The sequence below is a fragment of the Triticum dicoccoides genome, chromosome 3A (assembly GCF_002162155.2).
Source record: "Triticum dicoccoides isolate Atlit2015 ecotype Zavitan chromosome 3A, WEW_v2.0, whole genome shotgun sequence".
Classification (NCBI taxonomy): Eukaryota; Viridiplantae; Streptophyta; class Magnoliopsida; order Poales; family Poaceae; genus Triticum; species Triticum dicoccoides.
Window position 1 is genome coordinate 11,009,744 of NC_041384.1, and position 24,587 is coordinate 11,034,330.

A 24,587-nucleotide genomic window follows, 5' to 3' on the forward strand; every position below is an offset into this window, starting at 1 on the left:
CAAATGAGAGCGAGAAGAGAAGGCAAAGCACGTTCGAGAAAGTATGATCAAGAAGTGATCCTAAACAACCTACGTCAAGCATCACTCCAACACCGTGTTCACTTCCCGGACACCGCCGGAAAGAGACCATCACGGTTACACACGCAGTTGACTCATTTTAATTAAGTTAAGGTTCAAGTTATCTACAACCGGACATTAACAAATTCCCATCTGCCCATAACAGCGGGCACGTCTTTCGAAAGTTCAAATTCCTGCAGGGGTGTCCCAACTTAGCCCATCACAAGCTCTCATGGTCAACGAAGGAATAGACCTCCTCCCGAGACATTCCGATCAGACTCGGTATCCCGGTACAACAAGACATTTCGACAGGGTAAAACTAAACCAGCAACACCGCCCGAATGTGCCGACAAATCCCGATAGGAGCTGCACATATCTCTTTCTCAGGGCACACTCAGATGAGCCAGACGTCGGGTAGGCCAGCCCAGAGTTGCCCCTGGTAGCCCCGGACATCGCTCAGTTGGACCAACACTCAGAGGAGCACTGGCCCTAGGGGGAAAAATAATGATGACCCTCAGGAGCGCGACTCCCAAGGGAAAGAAAAGGCTAGGTGGCAAATGGTAAAACCAAAGTTGGGCATTGCTGGAAGAGCTTTACTTAAGGCGAATTGTCAAGGGGTTCCCATAATAGCCCAACCGCGTGAGGAACGCAAAATCCGGGAACATAACACCGATATGACGGAAACTAGGGCGGCAAGAGTGGAACAAAACACCAGGCATAAGGTCGAGCCTTCCACCCTTTACCAAGTATATAGATGCATTAATTAAATAAGATATATTGTGATATCCCAACAAGTAAACATGTTCCAACAAGGAACAACAACTCCATGTTCCAACAAGGAACAAACTTCAATCTTCACCTACAACTAACAACGCTATAAGAGGGGCTGAGCAAAGCGGTAACATAGCCAAACAACGGTTTGCTAGGACAAGGTGGGTTAGAGGCTTGGCTTAACAATATGGGAGGCATGATAAGCAAGTGGTAGGTATCGCAGCATAGGCATAGCAAAAGAGCGAGCAACTAAGCAAGCAAAGATAGAAGTGATTTCGAGGGTATGGTCATCTTGCCTGAAATCCCGCAAGGAAGAAGAACGAGTCCATGAAGAAGACAAACGGACGTAGTCGAACGGATCCTCACAACACGACGTTATCGGAACCAACCCGAAGAAGCAACACCGGAAAGAAGCAAACGACATAGTAAACAACCACCACAAAGACATGGCATGATGCACAAACAATTATGATGCATGTCCGGTTTAATGAAGCATGACATGGCAAAGTGCACAAACAATCCTACAAAATAAGTGGAGCTCAATATGCATCGGGATGCATATTGACAAAACACCACATCAATTATTTAGTTCTCTCTCGTTTATGTACCCCAACAAAATTAAATGTTGATTAACATGGCAAGAGGTGAAGCATGACGAAACTACCTACTCTAGGCAAGTTTAAATGAGGCCGGAACAACAACCAACAAGTCTGGAAACTCCCCATGTGCATATTTTAAGGTTTGGTACTGTTCTGCCCTAAACACAATTTTAGAGTTGTTAAACATGCAAGATGAAAGCACCATGTTAAACTAGGCATTTTTCTACCCCATTTACATATAAAGATTATTTAAATCGGAGCTACGGTTATTTAGTTATGAATTAAATCATTTTAACATGGCATAGGAGCAAAATTAAACAAACATCATTTTAGACATTTCAAACATAGATGAAAGTTGGATATTATTAATCTACACAAAATTCTGAGCAAGTTTCATATATAAAACATTTTAATCCGATGCACGGTTAGTGAGTTATTAAATGCATGAATAACAGGGACTTTTCTGCAAAACTGACAGGCTCCTAGAAATTAGATAAAATCGCCCAGAACTGAAAAAAACGATGCCGGCCGAATCTGGGCAAGCCCAACAGCAGGAAAAAAAATAGGAGGCGCTGGGGAGTGTGTGGCCTTACCCAGTGGGCTTCAGCCCGGTCCGGTGGGGAGGAGGACGTCGGGGTGAGGAGGCGCGCGAGCTGGGCCTTGGGCGACTGCGGTCAACGGAAGCAGAGCAGCGGCTGAAGCAGTCGTGGCGCTCGTCTGTCTCCAACGAGAGGAAGCAGGGGCAGCGGCTGGCGATGCAAGTGGTCTCCGCAAGGGCACCGGTGGCCGGGGACGGGGCCCAGCCGGCGGGATCCGGAAGGAGCGGTCAAGGGCGGCGGAGGAGAGGGGATCCGGTCCAGATCGGGGCCGAGGCAACGGGAGTCCATGCTTCGGGCGCCCATGGCTTGCTGGTTCGTGTCCCTGGAGACAGATAGGGAGAGAGGTGAGGCGAGGGAGAGAACAAGAGGGAGAAGGAGATGGCAGGGGTGGCGCGACCTGGCCGGAGGCGACCTGGTGAAGGTGCTCGCCGGCGGGGGAGGCAGCTCCGGTGAGGCGAGGCAGTGACGAGGTGGAGGCGAGGGGAGCTCGAGGCGGCTTGGGGCCTGGTGCAGCTCGGGAGCCCTCGAGCGGGCGAGGCTGGAGTCTGGCTGTGGTTGGTGGATCGGGAGGGGATGGATCCCAAGGAAGAGGATCGGTGGTGGCTGGTTGGTTCGGTGAAGAAAACGAGGGACTTGGATCGGGGAGGATTTGGATCGAGGAGATGTGGTTGGCTGAGGGGATTTTTGGATCGGGAGCGATCCCAAGGGAGAGGGTGGCGGCGGCCGACTTGGCAGGGGAAAGATTTGCCGGATGGGACGGCATTTAGGGTTAGGTGTCTATATATAAAGCACTGGATTTTTGGTTAGGGGCTATTAGGACCCTCCGATCGCAATCGGACGATCGCGAATAAAATAGGTAGGAAGTCCAAATAAGAAAATGGTGACGTCTTGTAGACGTTTGGGGATGATTCGGATACAACGGTGGCGACAGCTCGGTTCGGGTCGGGGACAATTCCCGGACGCGCGCGAGGGGTCGGTTGGAACTTGTGGGCTGTGCAGAAGGGCTCGAGCTGAGAGAAGAGAAGAGAGAGGCCCGGCGACTGTTTCCGGAGACCGAAAACGTCCGACGTTAAACCGGCTACTATTGCCGCTATATTTAACGGTTGGGCTATCAAACGAGCTCCGAATGCAATGAAACTTGGCAGGCGACCTACTAACAACAAAGCAACACCGCATGCCAACTTTCACCCCACTCTGAGAACATTTTCCGGCCACTTATAAAATACTATTTCGGACATGCCTCGGGCGCGTGCAAGTGTGTCTGGGCTCAGAACGGACAACGGAAGGAACGAGGAGAACCCGGACGAATGCAAGTTTTAAACATGATGATGCAATGCACATGATGACATGATAAGAAATGCATGACACGCAAGCAAAGACAAGGAAACAACAGCGAATAACTGAAGGACACCTGGCACATCGGTCTCGGGGCGTTACACTCACCACCTGCTATTTCCTTCATGCGACCACTTGCCGACCCTGAGTGTGTGTCCTGGGAAGGGTTGTGCCTCTCGCTGTCCAGTATAGCGCTGAAAACCGAGCATGACGTAGTGTCTTGGTCGCTCACAAACTCCAGAAAGTTTTCGGTTAAGTCGCTTTACGCGAACTTAAAGGAGGGCCCGGCACTTGACATAGCTAGGGGGCTGTGGAAAGTGACCATCCCCCTCAAAATCAAGGTGTTCCTGTGGCAAATGTTTCGCGACCGGCTCCCTTCTTTCGATAACGTGGCCAAGAGAAACGGACCGTCACACGGCTCCTGTGCGGTATGTGGGGCTCATGAGGATGCCAACCACATTTTCTTTAGTTGCCACCTCGCCCATTTTGCTTGGAGTGCAGCTCGGGAAGCCTTTGGGCAAAACTGGAACCCCCACTCCGGTGGGGAGTTACGCACCATTCTCTACGCCCATAGGGGTGGTTTCGCTAGGATTCTTTGGCGTTGCGTAGGGGCGCTGGTGTGGTCTCTTTGGACTACCCGTAACAAGATTACTATTAAACACAAGTTCTCTTCCCATCCTGCTGACATTATATTCAAATGCCACTTGTTCCTACAGACCTGAATGCCGTTGGGAAAACAGCAGGACACTGAGCGGATGGAAGAAGCCATGGAGAGCATTCGCACCATTCAAATCGCTGCACGACATTGATCCCCATGGTCGTTTTGTGGGAGTTGGACTCCTTCTTGCCGGTTGTTTAGACTATCTAGCTTTTAGTTCAGGCTTCGGCCGGTTGCATGTACTACGACTTGGGCCTCGGCCCCGTGGTTTGTTATGTGTGTCTCAAACTTGGATGCTATCTGTTGGTGAACTTTATTAATTTAAAGCCAACGCTCTATAACCGTAGCCGTTCTTTTATTTTCCGTGGCATTTCCGAGTTCAGTTTTGTCTCTCAATTCCTATCTGTTACTTCCATTCCTAAGAGCATCTCTAGCCGTTCGGCCCTCAGGGCGCCGAAAAAGAGCCCCTGGGGGCGAGCCGGCGGTAGATTGGCACGTGGGGGCGAGCGGGTTCCCAGCCGCTCGCCCTAGGGTCGCCCCAGACGCGCATTTTTTATTTTAAAACATATGAATTCGGCAAAGTTCGGCCAAATTCGGCATAAAATTCGGCTAACTCGACATTCATATTAAACATGTTCGGTGTTTACATAAATTATTTTTAAAAAAATACATCTACGGGGCGAAGAAGTCTCTGAGCGCCGCGAAGTCGCCGTCGACGCCGCCGCCCTCGTCATCGTCGGCGGCCTTCTCCTTCTTGACAGCGCGGCTGCCCCTGCTGGACCCCTGCCCGGCGTCTCCAAGGTGGTCCGGTGGTGGCGGCGGCGCGTCGTCGTCATCGCTATCGTCAAGGACGATGACGCCTCCCACATCCCGGCCGCGGCGCCGGGCTTCGAAGCGCTCGAAAGCGGCGATCTGGGCTGCAACTCTGTCTGCGCCCAGTCGTCGCGTGCCCACTTCAGGGCCACCTCGTCGTCGAGCTCCTTCTCCTTGACGCCGCCGACGAGCCCGAGGAGCCCCGACTCCTTCTTGACGGCGGCGAGCCCCGGCACCGTCTTCGGTTTGACGAAGCACGGAGGTGCTGAGGAGGGGGCGCGCCGTCCGCCCTCGTTAATGACGATGTCGGCACTGCGGTTGCGCCGACCGAGCGGCATCTCCGTGGCGGGCTTGGCTTTGACGCCGAAGAGCGCCAGCGAGGAGGAGTGGGAGGAGGAGGAAGAGCCAAACCTCCTCAGCACCCACGGCCCGGCGCTCCGGCCCGAGGGGGAGGGGGAGGGGGACGGGCGCCGCGGTAGGGTATGCCAGCGGCGGGTTGTTCCCGCCCTCGAGGTACTCCAGCACCCTGTGCAGTGTGCAGCCAGGGATGCCCCACCAGAGGCGGCGGCCGTCACTGTTCTTGACGCCCCCACCATCGGTGCCCCGTTAGTGGACGCCAGCCGCTGGACCTGCCGCCGCTGGAAATACTCCGTCCACGTCGCGTGGTTGTCGGCGGCGTACTGGGGGAGGGCACGCTGCTCCTCAGTCAGGGCCGACCGCACGCGGTCGACCTCGACGGCAAAGAAGTTGGGCGCGCGTCGACGTCGGGCACCGGGGGAATGGGGCCGCCGCCGTTGCTGAGCCTCCACCCGGTTGGCCCGGCGTGCATGTCCGGCGGTGCCGGGATGTTGGCCTCGAACAGAAGCCACACCTCCGACGACTGGAGCGAGCGGCGGCCGAAGCCGTTGGCCGCCGCGGCATCGCCGGGGAAGCGCTCAGCCATCGCTGGAGAGGGAATGAGGGAAGGGGAGGACGGGGGGAGGTAGAGCTCGGCGGCGCGGATGGGAGAGGGTAGAGCTCGGCGGCGCACTTGGGGATAGCAAAGCTCGACGGCGGCTGGTTTGGGCTCGGGATGGTGTGGCCAGTGGCGAGGGGGAGCGGCGGGTCTTTATAGCTCGCGTCGTGTGTACGTGTGGCGGGAGGGGAGGCGTCGTCGTGCCGGCCCGTGACGCGCCGGCCGTGAGGAATCAATGGAAGGCTGACCGGTGGCAGCCTTGCCATTGATTCCCCGCGGGAAACCGAGGCGTGCTGGGGAAGACAAGGCGTCGTCTCGCTGACGCGGCTGGCCCACGGCTTTTTCGCGCCAAAACCGTTCGCCCTGGTGTCCCGGGGCGCCCCCAGCGCGCCGGGTTCGGCTTGGGTCCGCCGGCTTCAGTTTCGGCTCAAGTCGGCAAAAAACAGGCTATTGGAAGCGCGGTTGGGTCGATATTTTGGCGTCGGCGCGGCAAAATCACCTGGAAAGGATCTGTTGGGGACGCGGCCGGAGATGCTCTAAGTATGCAACCTGCGGAAAGTAGGCATATTTTACCCAGTTTCTTCCCCAGGACCCAGTTTTATCTCCCGTTCGCCAAAAAGAGGGTGGAGAACCACTTCCCATGCTCAACCGCCGGCGGCGAACCCGTGGGATATCCCTCCTTTCGTTAGCTGCTCCGGCGGCAGGGAGGTGTGGAGATCTCCGGTGCTTCCACGTCGGCTGTAGATAGGTTAGGAATAGTTTTCATGGCGGTGCGCTTCGATGGTGGCGGTGGCGTCACTCCGTCGAATAAATTTGTCTCGACTGCCCACATGTCAGTGGTGCTCTCCTAGGTGGCGCCGACAGGTCGATGGCTCGTGTCTCTCGCTGGTCAGGCAGGTCGGCGAGGGTAGTTTTTTCATGTATGGGCTGACAGTTGTTGTTCTTATCAGGGGCAATGGCGACCTAAGCAAGAGGATGGGTAGTGTTGGTGCTTGGTTGGCAGATGCAGTGGCAGGCAGCCTTACTGCTCTTCTTCGACTTCATCGAATGAAGACAACGGCGCTGAAGTCCGGAGGGTGCCACAGAAGTGTCTCCTAGCCGACATGCCACATTAGAAATTGTTCTGCCATTCGCAGTGGATGTGTTCTTCAGATCACAAAACGACTCTGGTTGCGATGGTGCTCCTTCCGATTTGAGTGTATTGGATCTTCATCTCCTTCCCCCTGGCGATATTTCGTTGATCGTGGGTGACGGCGGTGGATTGTTGCTTTTCTGTATGGAGTGACCTCCAAGGACTTGTTTGCTCTGTTTTTTGTTTTGGAGTCCTTTTTGCAATTGTATCGGGACAAATGTTCTTCTTGCTTTGTCTTGCTTGGGTGTACGTGTGGTGTTGTAGCCGTATTTTCTTATGAACATGTAGCAACCTTTTCTAGACGAGAGAACTCTTAAGAGCCCTCCCGTCCCTCCCGTCCCTCGCGTCGCCCCTAGGGTTTTCCTCCGCCGCCTGCCCCCACCTCCCCCACCCCCTCGCCGTCACCGGAGGCGAACGCCGGGAAAGCCCGCACGGGCGCCGGGGAAGGTGGCGGCGGGGTCTTCGGCGCTTCTTCGCGGAGGCCATTGGATCCAGGGGCGGCGGCCCCTGCTGGCGTGGCGTGCGGCGTGCCTGAGGGTTCGGCCGTGAGGACGGTGAGCCGCAGGCGTGCCAGATCTGGAGGTATTGCCCCCCTTCCCTTCCCAGTCCCCGTTTCGGTTTGGATCTTGCCAGATCCAACTCTGGTGTGTTCTGGCGGAGCAGATCGGTGTCCGGGAGAAACCTCGGCCGCCTTGGCTGGCCGGCAGCGGCGACGCCGTTTTTTGGCGCCGCTTTCCTCCTTGGGGGCGCTGCTGAGGGCACCATCTCTCCACTTCGACCCATGTCCGGGTGAAAGCCCAAGATCCGATGCGGATTGTGCGTCGGCGGCGCCCCGTGCACCGTAACCTTCCTGGAGACGACGCCAAGGACATTGGAATCGGATGGAAGGGTCTGCAGGTGAAGGGTGGGGGTGTGATGCCTCCCTTTCGGTGGAGCGGTGTTTCGTTCTACATATTCTTGGCGGCGGCTCTTGGCGGCATGGAGCAGCGGAGGCTTGGCGTCAGATGTGTGATGACGGACACGCGCAGGAAGTCGACGCTGTCTGGCGTCGTGGTGGCGTCGGCGGCAGCGAGACCGGGCAAGGCCGATGCAACAGTATAGCTCTGAAGATGGATATATGGCAGGTGGTTGTGGCGGCCTCATACCCGGCAGGCGTTCTGGTTGAGGAGCACGCCGGACCGGTGGGTGCCCATACCCGGCAGGCGTCCTGGGTGGGACCTGAGGTCTTAGATATTAGGTTTGGCTGCGAGGTCTGTTTGGTATTAGGCCCAGACCATCAGCGCCCCTTCATCAGTTAGATAGGAGTAGTGACAGAGGTTGCGAAGATGGTGGCTTTGGTCTTACTGTTGTACGACTTTGTAAGGTCTTGTGTTAATAATTAATATATTGGACGTATGCATCGTCCAGATGCAGAGGCCGGGGGTATTTCTCCTTTTTTTTTTAAAATAAAAAAAGCAATCTTTTCTAAAAAAAATATTTTCATCCGATTGTTAACGAGATAGTTGAAGAGCTCTACTGTTCTACTATTACAAGGGGCAACAATGCGAAAGAACTATATTGTCAGGACCTTGAGAAAATATACTAAGGGTTAGATGTTTATAGCTGTCATGATGTTCTTGGACATGGTCGGCTGGGAGAAGGACCTAGGATCCATGTATATACTGAGAAACAAAATGAGGTTATGTAATGACGCAAGGACATAAAGAAAGAGGAAGTCGGAAGGTGTGCAAGAAACTGGTGCAAGGACTAGGACTGTAAAAATATGTGTGTTTCAGAAACTGGTGCTCATAGAAACTGATACATTTCACAGACTGCTGCATGCCCATGACGAGTGCAGTCGATCCGTATCGATGCGGCGCAGTGATGGCGGAGGACACCGACCGAGCTACCAGAGACAGCAAACGTATCAGTAGCGGCTGTGTAGGGGCAAACGTGGAGGTGGGGAACTGTAGCAGCATGCTATTAGCGCAAGCATAGCATGCTTTACAAAAGAGCAGTTTATCCACGTGAATATTGAGGGCGAAGCACAAGCCCTGGTGCACCAGATAATTTTCTCCCTAGCTATGTGCCCAACTAATTCACTGTATTAAATAGCCAAAGGTTGAGAATGAGTTCTAAATTTTAACTTTATTCAGTATTTAACCTAGTAATATTTGTTTTAAATACATAATTTATATTGCCTATAGACTACTTATCAAAAGACAAGATCCATATCTGTGACAAGTGATTTTAGTGGCTCCATGATCACGTCAGTTTTAGGTATATCAAAACCAATAGTGATAAGGAAAAGAAATACTAACGTGAAACCGAATACCAGTCAATTTTTTGCGTTCACATGATTTTCATTCCTTTGTCTGAAACACAAGATAAGCTTGCTCTTTAAAAGATACAAGAAGTCAAGAACATAGCTACTCCATGAAACGGCCATAGAGGACACATCATGGTAGTTGGCATGTCCTTCTCATGCATTGTTGTCAAACACTCAAAACCTATAGTCAAACACTAGAAACATTGAACGTTCAAGCATCTTGAAGCTATCCTTGAATTCATATAATTGATTGACTTCTCATCTTTAAACACTTGGCGTTGGCCAATTTGTGATTCTAATTAAATTAATCGCTTTTGCTTTCAGCTCACCACTAATATATCATGAGAGATCAGCTTCCCTATCAAATTCATCACAAACCTTATACACTTCGTCCATCATAAATCTCCTACAGCACTGCGGTGAACTTGACATGGATGTCGCCATATCTGCAGTTGCAAGCGAATTTGTTAGCCGCTTCATCTCCTTCCTAGTAAACAAGTACTCCTACTCAAGCCATGTCCAATTGGAGGAGAAGGTGAAGAGGTTGCAGAATCTCCTAATGAGAGTACACATGGTCGTTGAAGAGGCAGATGGGAGATATATCATGAACTCCAGGATGGTGATGCAACTCCAGTTGCTTTCAGAGGCCATGTACCAAGGCTACCATGTTGTTGACACCTCCAGGTACCAAAGTCTGGAGGACAAAGACATCAGCGAGGTTTGCAACTCATCTGTTTTGCCTTCTGCCATTCCTCTTAAGCGTACTCGCACAATTGCATGTACAAGAAAGGACAAAGTAGTGAACCTTGAGTTAGATGGTGCCTTGGAAAGCATGCAAAGTGTTGTGGATAACATGATGGAGTTTGTTGTGCTTTTGGGTGGATGTGACCGCATGGTGCGTAGACCTTATGATTCATATCTTTACTATGAAAACATCATGTTTGGACGTCATGCCGAAAGGCAAACGCTCTTGAACTTCTTGTTGCAACAGAACCCACCTGGTGATGAACCAGCTATTCTTCCGATCATAGGTGGTCGCACAGTAGGCAAGAAAACGTTGGTTGCTCACGTGTGTAGAGATGAGAGGGTGCGATCACGCTTCTCTTCGGTTTTGCACTTGAGTGGAGAAAACCTTTTGAAAATTCTTGAGCATGAAAGTACCATCTTAGGGGAAATGTTGGTAGTTGTTGAGTTTGCTACCAATGTAGATGATAATGACTGGAGAACATTCCACTCCTTTGTCAAAAGGTTGGCTACTGGTAGTAAGGTGATCATCATAAGTAAACTTCAAAGATTGGCCAGATTTGGAACAGTGAAGCCAATTTTTCTCAATAATCTGTCTTACGAGGAATTCTCTTACCTCTTCAAGACACTCGCATTCGGAAGTGAAAACCCCAAAGAACATCCACGTCTAGTACCAATAGCACAAGAATATGCCAAGGTGTTGCACATGGAAGAGTCACTTCTCATCGTAAATACATTTGCAAATGTATTGAGGAACAACCTGAATGTCCGCTTTTGGCTTTGCCTATTTAACAAGAGCAGAAGAATGATTGAGAGGAACCACTCGATATATGGTGTGGATCTGAAAATACATATGGAACAAGGCTATCCGCTTCACTTAACAGATTATGCTTTGAATCCACTACGCGCGATACCTTATTCAGCAACAGTTCCCAGGAAGAAGGAACTACCAAAGGTCACACTCGGGGAGCTCCTGGAAGATCCTAGTGTTCGGCCAAAAGGGGAGTTCAATTTAGTGACCTGGGAATCAATGATTCCTCCTTATAATTCATCCTCTTACTTTGTTCCGGACTGGGTTCAGGATACGCCTGAAGGTACCCCCTTGTCGGGTAAGAAGCGACGAGGACTGCATGTATAATATTATAGCATGGCCTCTATAATCAAGTGTGATGGTAGTTGTTTAATTTTCCATGGAATTTGTAGTCTTTTTACAAAGGCCCAAACAATTTGTAATTTACTAGTCACTCGCGCATGCTTTAGCCACTCTGTATTTGTAATTCTTTTTTCGGGGAGATCTGTATTTGCAATTCTGTGTGTATATGGTTCTTTTTCTGCTCATTCTCTTTCTACTTTTTGTTCATTCCTAACTTTATTTTCATCCTGAGTGTTTTGTTTTTTGCGAAATATTTTCATCCTGGGTGTTAATGCTATATAGTTGAAGAACTCTTACAATGAACAATATTGGACAACAGCTGGATTGTCCAGACTTTGACACTATATCCTACGAGTTAAATGATTAATAGCTTTGGTTGAGCGGAGAATCTATGATCCATCTATTGAGAATCAAAAAAGGGTTTTACAATGACTCACAAAGAGAGAAAGAAATGGCGAAAAAGCTGGGCATTTCAGAAGAAACAAAATGCATTTAGTTGAACCCTAAAAGAAAAGAAAAAACTCCCGTCTATCTCAAACTGAAAATGTTACGCAGAAGTTTGCTAAGTCAAGCTTCCTATGCCATATGTTTCATCTTTGTACGCACAAACCTGGAGAAAAAGTAAATCCCAAAAGGATATTACCATGATTTGAAATCGTTCGGGACTTGGCATGCTACAGTAGTAAACTATTAATGTCTGCTGTTACGAAATTTGACTTCCAACAAAGTTAGCAGTCCGATGATGACCTGTATGGAAATAGACATCTCAATATTTTGTAATGTAGTCCTTAGTTTGAACTACAAAAGTTCATTCGGTTAGAAATTGCTACCTGCCCATAGAAAGGTCGCCCCTACGCGTGTGGACGCTTGATTGGTTTATCTTAGGCATTGCCACGATGTCATGCTACTGATTACCAGGGTATGCCGTATGCATATCAGCATATGACATTAAATATTTAGATTTCAAAACAGTTTATAGTTTACTAGGCAGAAGGTGTGCAAGAAATCGCTGCTTACCATGTACATGTAGTATTTCCGCTTATGCCGATTAGCTGATTAAGTCCTCCGTAATCTGTTCTTCCACCACTCGCTCACAAGTGCATTCGATTAGTCTTGATGCGGCGGCTGCGGCGGAGGAGGAGGTTGAAGGCGGCAACGGCTGTGTAATGTGCAGCTAGGGAAGAGTGTAGGCATGCCATGAGAGCGAACCAAAGTCGTTGGGGCTCGGGAGACTGCAGATCGTCGGCGCCGAAGCTCCATTGGCAGGTGACGGTGGGTGGCGAGAACGTATCAGGTTTTTCTTTAGACATATACGGAACGTATCAGGTGAAATGCTGTGTACCCAATGCACCATGCGATTTTGCACCGTTGGATGTTAAACAAACGGGCAAGGTTTGGTTACAGATGTTTGTTGGCGTATTCGCAAAACAGACCTCACATTGTGTTTAAATCAACCCTCATGCCAACCAGTAATCAGGGTCATTGTCAATAAAGCACATATATTTCAACGAAACCAATCCAATGGAGTGAAATTGCAGCGCAAACGGAACTGCGGTTGATTTTGATGAAATAAAATGTTTTGTTTGCAAAATGTGTTCACAGCCCCGAGTTTGCGTCAATCTTGTCCATCCTTTTCTCATCTAATTGTGCCAAAAATGGTGTGGTGCATTGGGTGCACAAGTTCGTTCGTTTCACCTGATAAGTTCTCAGGTGAAGGAAGGGGTGGGGATAAGGACCCTCTTCACGAGAAGTGGATAGATCTAGGGTACAATAGTTATCGGGCCTCATTATGGGCTATGTAGTTTTTTTTTCTTTGAGAGATATAGTGTTGTGTAGAGGGTCCTCCTATACAGCCCTTGTAAGGGATCCTATCCCAGAGGTAGGTCATCCCGGTAGCGCAGCAAGTAAGGTAAGATTTTTCTCCAAAGCGTCTACAGTAATCGGCCGGTCCATTGGCGCACAGTTAAAAGAAATAGAGAAGGAAAAGGGGAGCATGCAAGGATCAATACCTGATCTCCTGGAAGACGGTCAGCGCTGCTAGCCACTGCACCCAGGTCCTGTTCATGATAACTAGTAGGGGCGGAAAAAAAAACGAGCCGGTTTTTCCACTTGTTTTCTAGGCTTTTTTCCTTTTGTCTTTTCATGGGTTTTCTCTCGTGTCACTGTTTTTTTCCTTTTCTTTCTTTTTTTGTGTTTCTCTTCAACATTGTTTATTTCTTTCTCTTTTTTTGCTGGATGTTTCTTTTCTTTCCTTTTTCTTTGATTTTACCCATTTTTTTCTTTCTTTCTTGTTTTTCATTGGTTTGTTTTCTCTTGGGTTTCATTCTTTTTCTGTACACGTTTTTTGAATATATCAAATGCATTTTTCTAACGCATGCTAATTTTTTTAAATACCGTATTTAAAAAATAAATAGATCTTCAACATTTTTTATATATGTATTTAACATTTTGTCAAATGCATTATTAAAATTTTCAAATACAATATTAAATATTTTTAAATATGTGGTCAACATTTGCTTTCTATACACATTTAACATTTTTCAAATACAAGATTTAAAAAAAATTGTCATCAATATTTTTCTATACACATTTAGAAAAATTCAAATACAATTTTTAGTTTTTTAATACTTGGTAACATTTTTTATAATCACATTTCATATTTGAAAATGCAAGTTGAACGTTTTTGTAACACATGGTCAACATTTTCAATATACACAATTAATATTTTTGAAATGGATGATTAACATTGTTCAAATACTTGTTTAGCATTTTTTTCAAAAGCTTCATTAACATTTTATAAAAAGATGATCAATTCTTTTCACATATTGTATATTTTCTGTATACATTTTCGTATACATGGTCAATAAACATTTAATAAATCTTAAATACATGATTAACATTTTTTGAAGCATTTTGAAATTATATATTTTAAATATGATTATTTTTTCCGAAAGTTTATAAAAATATGAAAAAATGAAATGAATAAAACAACAAAAACACGAAAAAAAGAAGAATGATGTGCCCGCCAGTAAATTGCACCGTCCCATCTTCTTACATGTACGCCGGCCCAACTAGCTCATGTGCGGTTTTTGGACGTTCCCTAACCGTTTCTGTTTGTTTTTATTCTGTTTTTTTTACTATCAGGTTTTTCTCCTTTTATTTATATTCTTCTCTATCTTTTCATTTTTACTGTTTTTTACTTTCCAAATTTAACGACCATTTTCTGAAATCTGGTTCTATTTTTTTCATATCGCTGATAATTTTTTAAACATCGAAAAAAATAAAATCAGTGCGAGTATATTTGAATTAAAAATTTGTTCATTGTGTCAATAATTGAATCATCAAATTTATAAAATGTTCATTCATTTCCTAGATCGTATTTAATTTAACATTTATTCATCAAGTAAATAAATGTTCATTGAATTTAAAGTTTGTTCATAAAATATCAAAAAAATCACCTATATTAAAAAAATGTTCATAAAAACTTTCAGTTTTTGTCCCTCAGAATTCAAAAAAAATTCAAAATAATCAAAAAATATTTATTTTTTAAGTGAACCTTTTTCTTGCACCAGTGAACAATTTTCTAAATTCTAAACTTTTTTTGAAATGTCAAACTTTTTAAAGAAGCAAAAAACAACTAAAAGCAAAAAAAGAAAAGAAAAAAACAGGGGAGCCCCGCTCCGCAAAGTGCCGGCCTAAGTACAAGCGTGGTGGAGCAAGGTGGATGCGCAGTGCACCTTTCCCCAGCGCACATCACGCTGGCAGGAGCTCCTGGCACTTGTGGCCCCAGCAACGGCAGCTAGCGCTCACGTCCGCGCGATATGGGCCGGCACTACCCCCAGATCGCTCGCTCGCTTGCCCAGCCCCAGCTCGGATACTGTTTCGACCGGTTGAGCATTGAACAGTTGACTGGCCTATGTGTTGACCGTTGACATTGGTGAAAAGTTCAAAAAAGTAGAAATGTTCGTGAATGTGGAAAAGAAAAAGTTCATAGTTTCAAAGGTCACAGCCGCCTCTAGGCCTCCGTTTTAGTGGCACACCATGAGCAAGAGCTTGCAGAAGTTGCTGCCAAGAAGTCGTCAACATAGAATAGAAGACATCAACATCGACACCGAATCATGGCAAACCATAAGTTCATTCCTTACCCTACCCACCGCCGGGTCCTAGTGTTCCCGCCCCTGTTGTCGCTAGAGCGACAGAATAGTAGGGGGCACTCGAACATGATGATGAGTAGGAAGATCAGCCGCCGTTGTCACCTATCGCACAGGTCTGGGAGAAGGAGAGGAACTAACGCCTAATTAGTTAGATCATTCAGACTTCTTCATCCGGTTTAGTTACAAAGAAGTGTATACCTATGAGACCTTGTTAGTTTTGAGGTCAATGGTTTGGTGTTTAGATAAACCCTATGGTTTAGTTTTGCGAGAACATTTTTTTGACAAAGGTTGGGATTCATTAACTCAAAATGAAGCATCAAGGGAGTACAAACACAATAAGCACACATCCGACCTCTGCATGTTTAGGGTGCATACATCGAAAACTTATGCACCCAAGGAGAAAATCATCATATTGCGAAATAGGAAGTCGGTGCCATCGTTCATGTACCTGCAAACGGGATCATGGCCACTGATGTCTTACCACCAGAGAGCGTCTGTCCGGCCGAAATATTCACCACCTCCGCTGCACAGCCATACACGCTGCTTCAGGCCTTCATTCATAGATCACATCTCATAGCCAAAGGATAGCTGAGGAAAGACCTCCCTGCCATCGCCTTCACCGACCAGTTCCATGGCTTTGCCTGGCATTTTTGCAAAAAAAAGAGGAAAAAAAAACTTCAACAGGGAGTGAGGACGAAGATGAAGGAAGGAGGCAGCAGGTGGCGGCGGCTATTTGCTAGGGTCTTTTTTGGTAAGGAGACAAAACAAAGGTTAGATGCTAGATGATACTCCCCATGTTTCAAACTATAAGATGTTTTGAATATTTCAATATAGACTATATACCTGCTTAAATGAGTGAAGGAATACGGTAAAATGCGTCTACATACATTTGATTCAGAAAAGATAGAACAACTTATAATTCGGAACGGATGTAGTACAACTAAACTACTCTGGAGTGAAATGTACCGAAGATACAATAATTAACTAGCATGTTCACTTTGGTTCACCAGCTCCCAAATCGTAATTAGTCCACCACGACTCGTCTATTGTGTTTACTGTGGTTCAAGTCTCGCCCAAACGAGACCACTTCAGATGACTTTTGCACACGTGGTGTCGCTTGGAATTTGCAAACAGTAAAAAACATTCTTCATATTTTGTTCCATGTCATTTTTGTGATGCAAGTTGGAGTTTTCTTATACCCCCTCCATTTTTACATACAAAGCCATAAACTCAGATTACATGTATCAAGATAAAATTTAATGTCTGCTTTGCAAGCGAGCTTTTCTTTTTATTTACTGTGATCAGTAGACTTCACCGAACTATCACGGATAACAGCAGGCGTTGCACCTCTGTGAGCATCTCATCATCATAGCCTGAATTGATGTTCGGCTTCACATATCCCATGGGTCATGGGAGGAGGTGACCAAACCATCCTTCTCGTTTCATCGCCGCTTTAGTTTGATAGTAGTGCTCGACCAAGTCGCTGCTTTCGTACTACATCTGAATTCGATAGTAACTACTCGTGCTACTTTGTCCTCTAACAGCGCGTGCCTACATGGCTTCTTTGACCAAGTCGAGGCCGTCAATTCCCGCTGAAGGTCACTCCGAGGCGGCTACGGCGATGGTGACTTTGAAGGCAGGCACAGCCAGGGACGGAGATCTTCGACGGCGACGCCATGGTACCTATACTGCGTCACCTCTGCCAAATTGTTGGGAATCACTGAAGAAGTTTGGAAACAACACAGAAAAACAAGATCACGCTATCGTTTTAAGCAATTATACAATTTGGACAATACTGCAGGCCAGGAAACAATGAGAGAGAGATAAATAAATATTAAAGATTCGTTTAGCTACTCCACAACGTTTTGGATCTCACTGGTCCTGCTGTAGCCAACAATAGCACGGCTGCCCCTGGTGAAGTTTCCGAGGTTGCTACATGCCCATAGAAAGATATCAGTCATATGCCTATTACAGTAGTTACTAGGGTATATGGCATAAGAAATTCAGATTTCGCAGCAGCTTGCAATTTGATAGCACGAGTCGGAAGGTGTACAAGAAGTAAGCTGTTCTTCGACACATCACTTACGAGTGCAGTCAATTGGTATTGATGCGGCAGTGGTGGGGGCGGCAGCGGCTGTGTGGGGGCAAAAGTGCAGGTGGGGACGAATATGCCTATGCCTAAACGATTGCGCGCACAACTCAAATCTGCTCCAAACATCGCCATGCACATCACATCAGGCAGTACACATGCTGTCACATCTGCATGTCCATTCTCTCTCTTCTCTATTCTCTCTCACAAACAAATCCATTCCTTTTATTTTACGTTTTCTAACTTAAATCATTTATATCTTTTAAACCAATATTCTGATTTCAAAACAAATTATTTCTGTATAATCATGACGCAAAGACCTTTAGAATAAGACTAATATTGAATATATTTCAACTACTTTGAATTTTAAATGAGTGAAATCTGTTATTGAAACGAGTGAAATGAATGAATTTTGTTATTGAAACGAGTGAAATGAATGGAATTTGTTATTGAAATGAGTGAAATCAGTTTTTGAAATTAGTGAATCAGTTTTTGAAATGAGTGAAATCTGTTATTGAAAATGAGTGGAATGAGTAAAATGAGATGAAATCAATTTTTGAAATGACTGAAATCTATTATTGAAACGAGTGAAATGTGTTAAATATGCTATTGAAACAAGTGAAATGAGTGAATAATGTTACCAAAACAAGTGAAATGAGTGAAATTTGTTTTTGAAATGAGTGAAATATGCTATTGAAACGAGTGAAATATGTTATTGAAAAATTTAAACTAGTCAAAATATATCCAAAAATGATCTTGTTCTAAAGGTCCTTTTATCAGGAGTTCAAATATGTAAAAGTTCTGAAATCAAAATATTAGTTTAAAAGATGTAAATGATTTAAGTTAGGAAAGGCGAAATAAAAGGGTTGAATTTGTTTGGGAGAGAGAAGGGAGAGTGCACATGCCGATGGGACACCATGTGTACCAGCTGATGTGATGTGCATGCGATGTGTGGTGGAGATTTGGGTTGTGTGCGCAATGAGTTAGACAAAATCCATGTCCGAGGTGGGGAAGTGTAGCAGCATGCTCGTAGCACAAGCATAGCATGTTTAACAAGAGCTAGTTTTTGCATGTGAATATTGAAGGCGAAGTACAAGCCCTGGTGCACCAGATAATTTTCTCCCTGTGTATCCAACTAATTTAGTGTACTCCCTTCATTCCACAATGTAGTGCTTCCTCTATCCCCGTGCTTCAACTTTGACCGAAATTTAACTACCAATTGCGGCGGGAGCAAAAGTTATATCGGTGAATTCGTATTCGAAAGAAGTTTTTAATTATGTAACTTTTTCTCCCGCCGCAGTCGGTCTCGTTCGTTAAATTTATGGTCAAAGTTCGACCTCGGGAAGCACGGGCGCACTATATTTTGAAACGGAGGGAGTATTAAATAGCCAAAGGTTTTTAATGAGTTCTAAATTTCAACTTTATCCAGTATTTAACCGAGTAAGATTTGTTTTGTTTTAAGTACATAATTTATATTGCCTAGACAACTAATCAAACGACAAGATCTATCTCTTGTGACAAATGATTTTAGTGGCTCCATGATCACGTAAATTTTAGGTAGACTAAAGCTAAAAGTGACAAGAAAAAGAAATACTAACGTGAAACCTGATACAATCAATATTTTGTGTTCACATTATTTTGATTCCTTCTCTGAAACACAAGATAAGCTTATACTATAAAAGATACAAGAATAGGAACTCCATCAAGCATAGTCATAGATGCCACATCATGGTAGTTGGCATTAGGGCCCTAGTTGGCATGTCCTTGTCAAGCATTATTGTCAAATATCGGGAAACTACAGTCAAACAATAGGAGAATTGAATGTTCAAAAACATTGGAGCTATCCTTTAATTGGTAGAATTCATTCACTCCTCATTTTTAAACACTTGGCCTTGCTCAATTTGTGATTCTAATTAAATTAATTGCTAGTGCTTTCAACACAGCACTAATATATCGTGAGAGATGAGCTTCCATGTCAAATTCCATCACAAACTCAGACTTTGTTTCGCCAAAGTAAAAGCTCAAGCGAAACATTCCACTTAACAAAGAAGGGCGGTGAACTTGACATGGATGTCGCCATATCTACAGTTGCAAGCGAATTTGTTAGTCGCTTCATCTCCTTCCTGATAAACAAGAACTCCTACTCAAGCCATGTCCGATTACAGGAGAAGGTGGAGAGGTTGCAACATCTCCTAATGAGAGTACGCATGGTCGTTGAAGAGGCAGATGGGAGATACATCATGAACCACAGGATGGTGATGCAGCTCCAGTTGCTTTCAGAGGCCATGTACCAAGGCCACAATGTTGTTGACACGTTTTGGTCCCAAAGCTTTGTGGACAAAGGCATCAACGAGGTTTGCAACTCATCTGTTTTTCCTTTTGCCATTCCTCTCAAGCGTACTCGCACAATTGCATGTACAAGGAAGGACAAAGTAGTGAACCTTGAGTTAGATGGTGCCTTGGAAAGCATGCAAAGTGTTGTGGCTAACATGATGGAGTTTGTTGTGCTTTTGGATGGATGCGACCGTATGGTGCGTAGACCTTATGATTCATATCTTTACTATGAAAACATCATGTTTGGACGCCATGCCGAAAAGCAAACACTCTTTAACTTCTTGTTGCAACAGAACACGCCTGGTGATGAACCAGCTGTTCTTCCGATCATAGGTGGTTGCACTGTCGGCAAGAAAACATTGATTGCTCACGTGTGCGGCGATGATAGGGTGCAGTCGTGCTTCTCTTCGGTTTTGCACTTGAGTGGAGAAAACCTTTTGAAAATTCTTGAGCATGAAAGTACCATGTTAGGCAAAATGTTGCTAGTTGTTGAGTTTGCTTCCAATGTGGATGACAATGATTGGAGAACATTCCACTCATTTGTCAAAAGGTTGGCTAGAGGTAGCAAGGTGATCATCATAAGTAAACTCCAAAGATCAGCCAGATTTGGATCAAGGAAGCCAATTTTTCTCAATAATTTGTCTTTTGAGGAATTCTGGTACCTATTCAAGACACTGGCATTTGGAAGTGCAAACCCAAAAGAACATCCACGACTAGTACCAATAGCGCAAGAATATGCTAAGATGTTGCACATGGAAGCGTCACTTCTCGTCATAAATCCAATTGCAGATGTACTGAGGAACAACCTGAATGTACAATTCTGGCTTTTCCTATTAAAAAAAAGAAGAAGAATGATTGAAAGGAACCTCTCTATATATGGCGTGGATCTGAAAATACAAATGGAACAAGGTCATCCGCTTGACTTAACAGATTATGCTTTGAATCCATTGCACGCAATACCTTATTCAAACATAGTTCCAAGAAAGAAGGAATTACCAACTGTGGCACTTGGGGACCTCAGTGGCAGATCCTAGTGTTAGGCCAAAAGGGGAGTTCAATTTAGTGACATGGGAATCAAGGTTTCCTCCTTACAATTCATCCTCTTACTTTGTTCCGGACTGGGTTCAGAATGCTCCTGAAGGTACCCTCTTGCCAGGGAGGAAGCGACGCGAATTGCATGTATAATCTTGTAACATAACTTCTACTCCCTCCGTTCCTAAATATAAGTCTTTTTAGAGATTTCAATACAAACTACATACGGATGTATGTAGACATATTTTAGAGTGTAGATTCACTCATTTTGCTCTGTATGTAGTCTCTTATTGGAATCTCTAAAAAGACTTATATTGAGGAACGGAGGGAGTATAATTTAATGTAATAATTGTTGTTTAGTTTTTCATGGAATTTGTAGTCTTTTTGCAAAGACCCAAAGAACAATTTGGTGCCACTAGGCATACTAAGGCCACTCTATGTCTGTAATTCTGCATGTATACGGTTGTTTTTCCTCTCAATCCATTTTTCCCTTTACTTCATTCCTATGTTTTTTTCATCAGAGTGTGAATTAATGTAAAGTTGAAGAAATCTTATAATGGACAACATTGCACCACAACCACAATGTCAGGACTTCGACACAATATCCTATCAGTTAAATGTTTATAGCATTGGCTGGGTGGAGGAACTAGGGCTTCGACACAACATATTTAGAGCCAAAATGGGGTTTGGACATTGTAGCAGAACCAAAATGTATTTAGTCTAACAACACGTAATGCCTCCTACGTCATCGGTTTCATCTTCAAACCTGGAGAGAGAAAAATCTCCAAAAAGATTACCATGACGTTTGAGACGTGGCCTGTTGGTTACAATATTTGAGTTTCAACAAAGTTAGCAATCATCAATCTTAAAAAAAAAAGGGCCAGAAGTCAATCTGATGGTGACCTGGATGGCAACACAAATCGTGATATTTTCCAAATGTAGTAGTTGGTATAAGATGAAGTCACTCATCCTTTGCTTGAACCGCCAAAAGTCATTGTGCCTACCGCGAGTGCCCATGGAAAGGTCAACCATGGCCGCCCAGCGCGTGCCAGCCGCTTGATTGGATTATCTTAGATACGCATATCAACATATCACATCAGATAATCAGATTTCACAACAGCCTGTGGTTTGACAACACTAGACAGAAGGTGTACAAGAAATTGATCCTTACCCTGGACATGTAGTATTGCCGCTTTGATTAGCTTAATTAGCCCTAGGTAAGCTGTTGTTCCACGCCTCGGTGAAGAGTGCATTCGATTCATCTTCGACGCGACAGCCATCTACCGGTGACGGCGGCGGCAGCAGGAGCGGTTGTGTGGAAAATATGCAGCTAGGAAAAGTGTGTGCGAGCCACGGAAGCCGCCAGGAGACACTGAGACTCTGGAGGCTACAGTTCGTTGGCGCCTCCGACGCAGCTCTGTCGGCAGATGGGCAAAGGAATGGGATAGGATAAGGGCCTGCTTAGCAAAAAGTGCTCATATCTGGTCCAATAAATCTCACACGAAATTTGAGTTTCAACAAAATTAGCATTTGACGGTGATAAGTATGCCTATATGTGTATGACAACCTAGTTGCTGCTATAGGCGTAGTATTACCTAGTAGTGACCTAAACACTCTTATATCTTATATATCTTTATTCATATCTATACCTAATAATAAAGGGCTATTGCTTCTGATGGTACGTCATCAAAATTGCCTCCAAAATTGCAAAATATTATTACCAATGCCACCGGCAAGTGATTAAAAACGTTTTACACAGGGGGAATCCCCCGCCTTGGCGGCCCATATAGTAGAGACCTCCTATACTGCGGTCTGCAGGGAGAATACGCAGCACGCCTGTTTGGCCCGACACATATCCGGGCAACCTGTCTTTAAAATTTCGATTTTTTAAAAAAAAATTATGATTTAAATAATTTGGTACTCCAAAAAAGTTCTGAAAATATAAAAAAATTAGAATTTTGAATAAAATGTTTAATAAATCATAAAAAAATTGGTGGGTTCAAGAAATGTTTGCAATTTTGTAAGAAATGTTTGCTTCTTACAAAATGTTTGAAATTTTGAAAAAAAATTGTTCGAAAAATCAGAAAATGTTCATCATTTTTTAAAATGTTTGTGTATTAAAAAATGTTAATGAAATTGAACAAAAATTTTGCCAACTAAAAAAATGTTCATTAATGGAAAAAATCTCTAGTACTTAAAACGAACGTAAGGTTCCCATTTCACCTTTCTTCCCACCACGCTTTCGTCCAACCTTCCATGTATTGATAATCAATCACCTTAATTTATTTACCTTCTAAACCAATTCCACTTTAATATACTTAGCAAACTTCTAATCAAAATATAAGGTAATTCACGGCCAGAATTTAATGAACATTTATTTACACAACCGCATTATTATTGACAGGTAAATCACAAGCTAACTTACTAGAGTCTTTATATCTCGTTGCAGGGCACAGACATTGTTCTAGTATCCTAAAAATTCAGAAACTGTTCATGACTTACAAAATAGTTTATTCATTCATAAAATGGTCTCTGATTCAAAATATGATCATGCATTTCAGAAAATGTTCACTAAATAAAGAAAATGTTCGTGAATCCAGAAAATTATTCCACTAATGTCCAAAAATATGTTCGTCGATTCTTAGAAATGTTCGATGATTCAAGAAAATTGTTTAAAAAATTGTTCAAATTATTTTTTTAAATGTTTGCAAATAGTATAAATCTTTTATGAATTTAAAAAATATTCTTGATCTTAGAAGATGTTCAAAAATTTGTAAAAGTGTTCACGAGTTTAAAAAATATTCACGATTTCAAAAATTGTTCATGTTTTGACAAAATTGCGATGCGACCTAGGCCGGGGAGATAGGACCGGTGGACGCCGCATCGCCGGAGTAGCGGGCGACACGGTCGACCTGGCCGGTGGAACCTGCGACCGGACGGCAGCATAACAGCCGCGCAACTAAGACGGGGAGGAGCGCGGCAGCTCACCCGCCTCTAGTTTTGAATTGATGCAGACTCAGGTTGCAGATAGCAACTTGAGAACTGAAGGATGTGGAGAACATGAAGGTTCAGAGTTCAGACTTCAAGTGTCAATTTGCCTAGGAGGATCTCTTCTTCACTCCGTCAAGCACCTGGGATGTGCCAGATGAGTCCCCAGTTTTCAGACAGTTACCCCTGGATTGGCGTTGCACTCAGATGTTTGTGGACCCTGATGCAGCAGCTTGGGGCAACGTTGCTCATCTCCAAGTTCTGGTGAAATGGTACCAGAACTTGGGGAAGATCACTTGGTGTCTTGGTTCTGCTTCAGCGGTTCCCTTCCCTGATGCAGCAGCTTGGGGGCGGCGATGTCACACTCGTGTAGATGCGTCCAGGAGCGTGGATACGGGACAAGGCACCAGCGTCTCAGGCAAAGAGAAGCAGAGGAAACAGAGCAAGGTGTACTGACGAAACTCAAGGTGTGCATGGTCATACAACGGAAGGCGGGATTGGGACCGGCGCCAGGGAGGGAGCATTCTGAGTATAGAAATGTCTCCTAGTCCTACTACATCAGTCTCGTCTTCCCACACCACAGACTAGAGCAGAGAAAAACGAATCCCAAAAGGATTCAAGTTTCATCTTGAAAACTGAAAGATGTCGAGCCAGGTTCGGAGTTCAGACATCAGACAGACCCCTCGTTGCATGATATCCCCTTCTAGGGCAGGAGGATCTCTCGAGTCTTCAGCACTCCGTGGAGCACCATAAGGCTCGCAGCGATGGACAACAACCTGCCATTGGTAATGGTGCATCCCGGCAAATCGCACCGGCAACATCTAGATTCATCACTCCCCGTTAGCTGATTACCTTCCACGGCCTCT

General features: G+C 45.1%; 1 pseudogene; it reads left to right on the forward strand.

Moving 5' to 3' along the window:
• Positions 1-19,433: 19,433 nt before the first annotated feature.
• On the forward strand, positions 19,434-24,177 carry LOC119271698 (annotated as a pseudogene).
• The last annotated feature ends 410 nt before the right edge of the window (positions 24,178-24,587 follow it).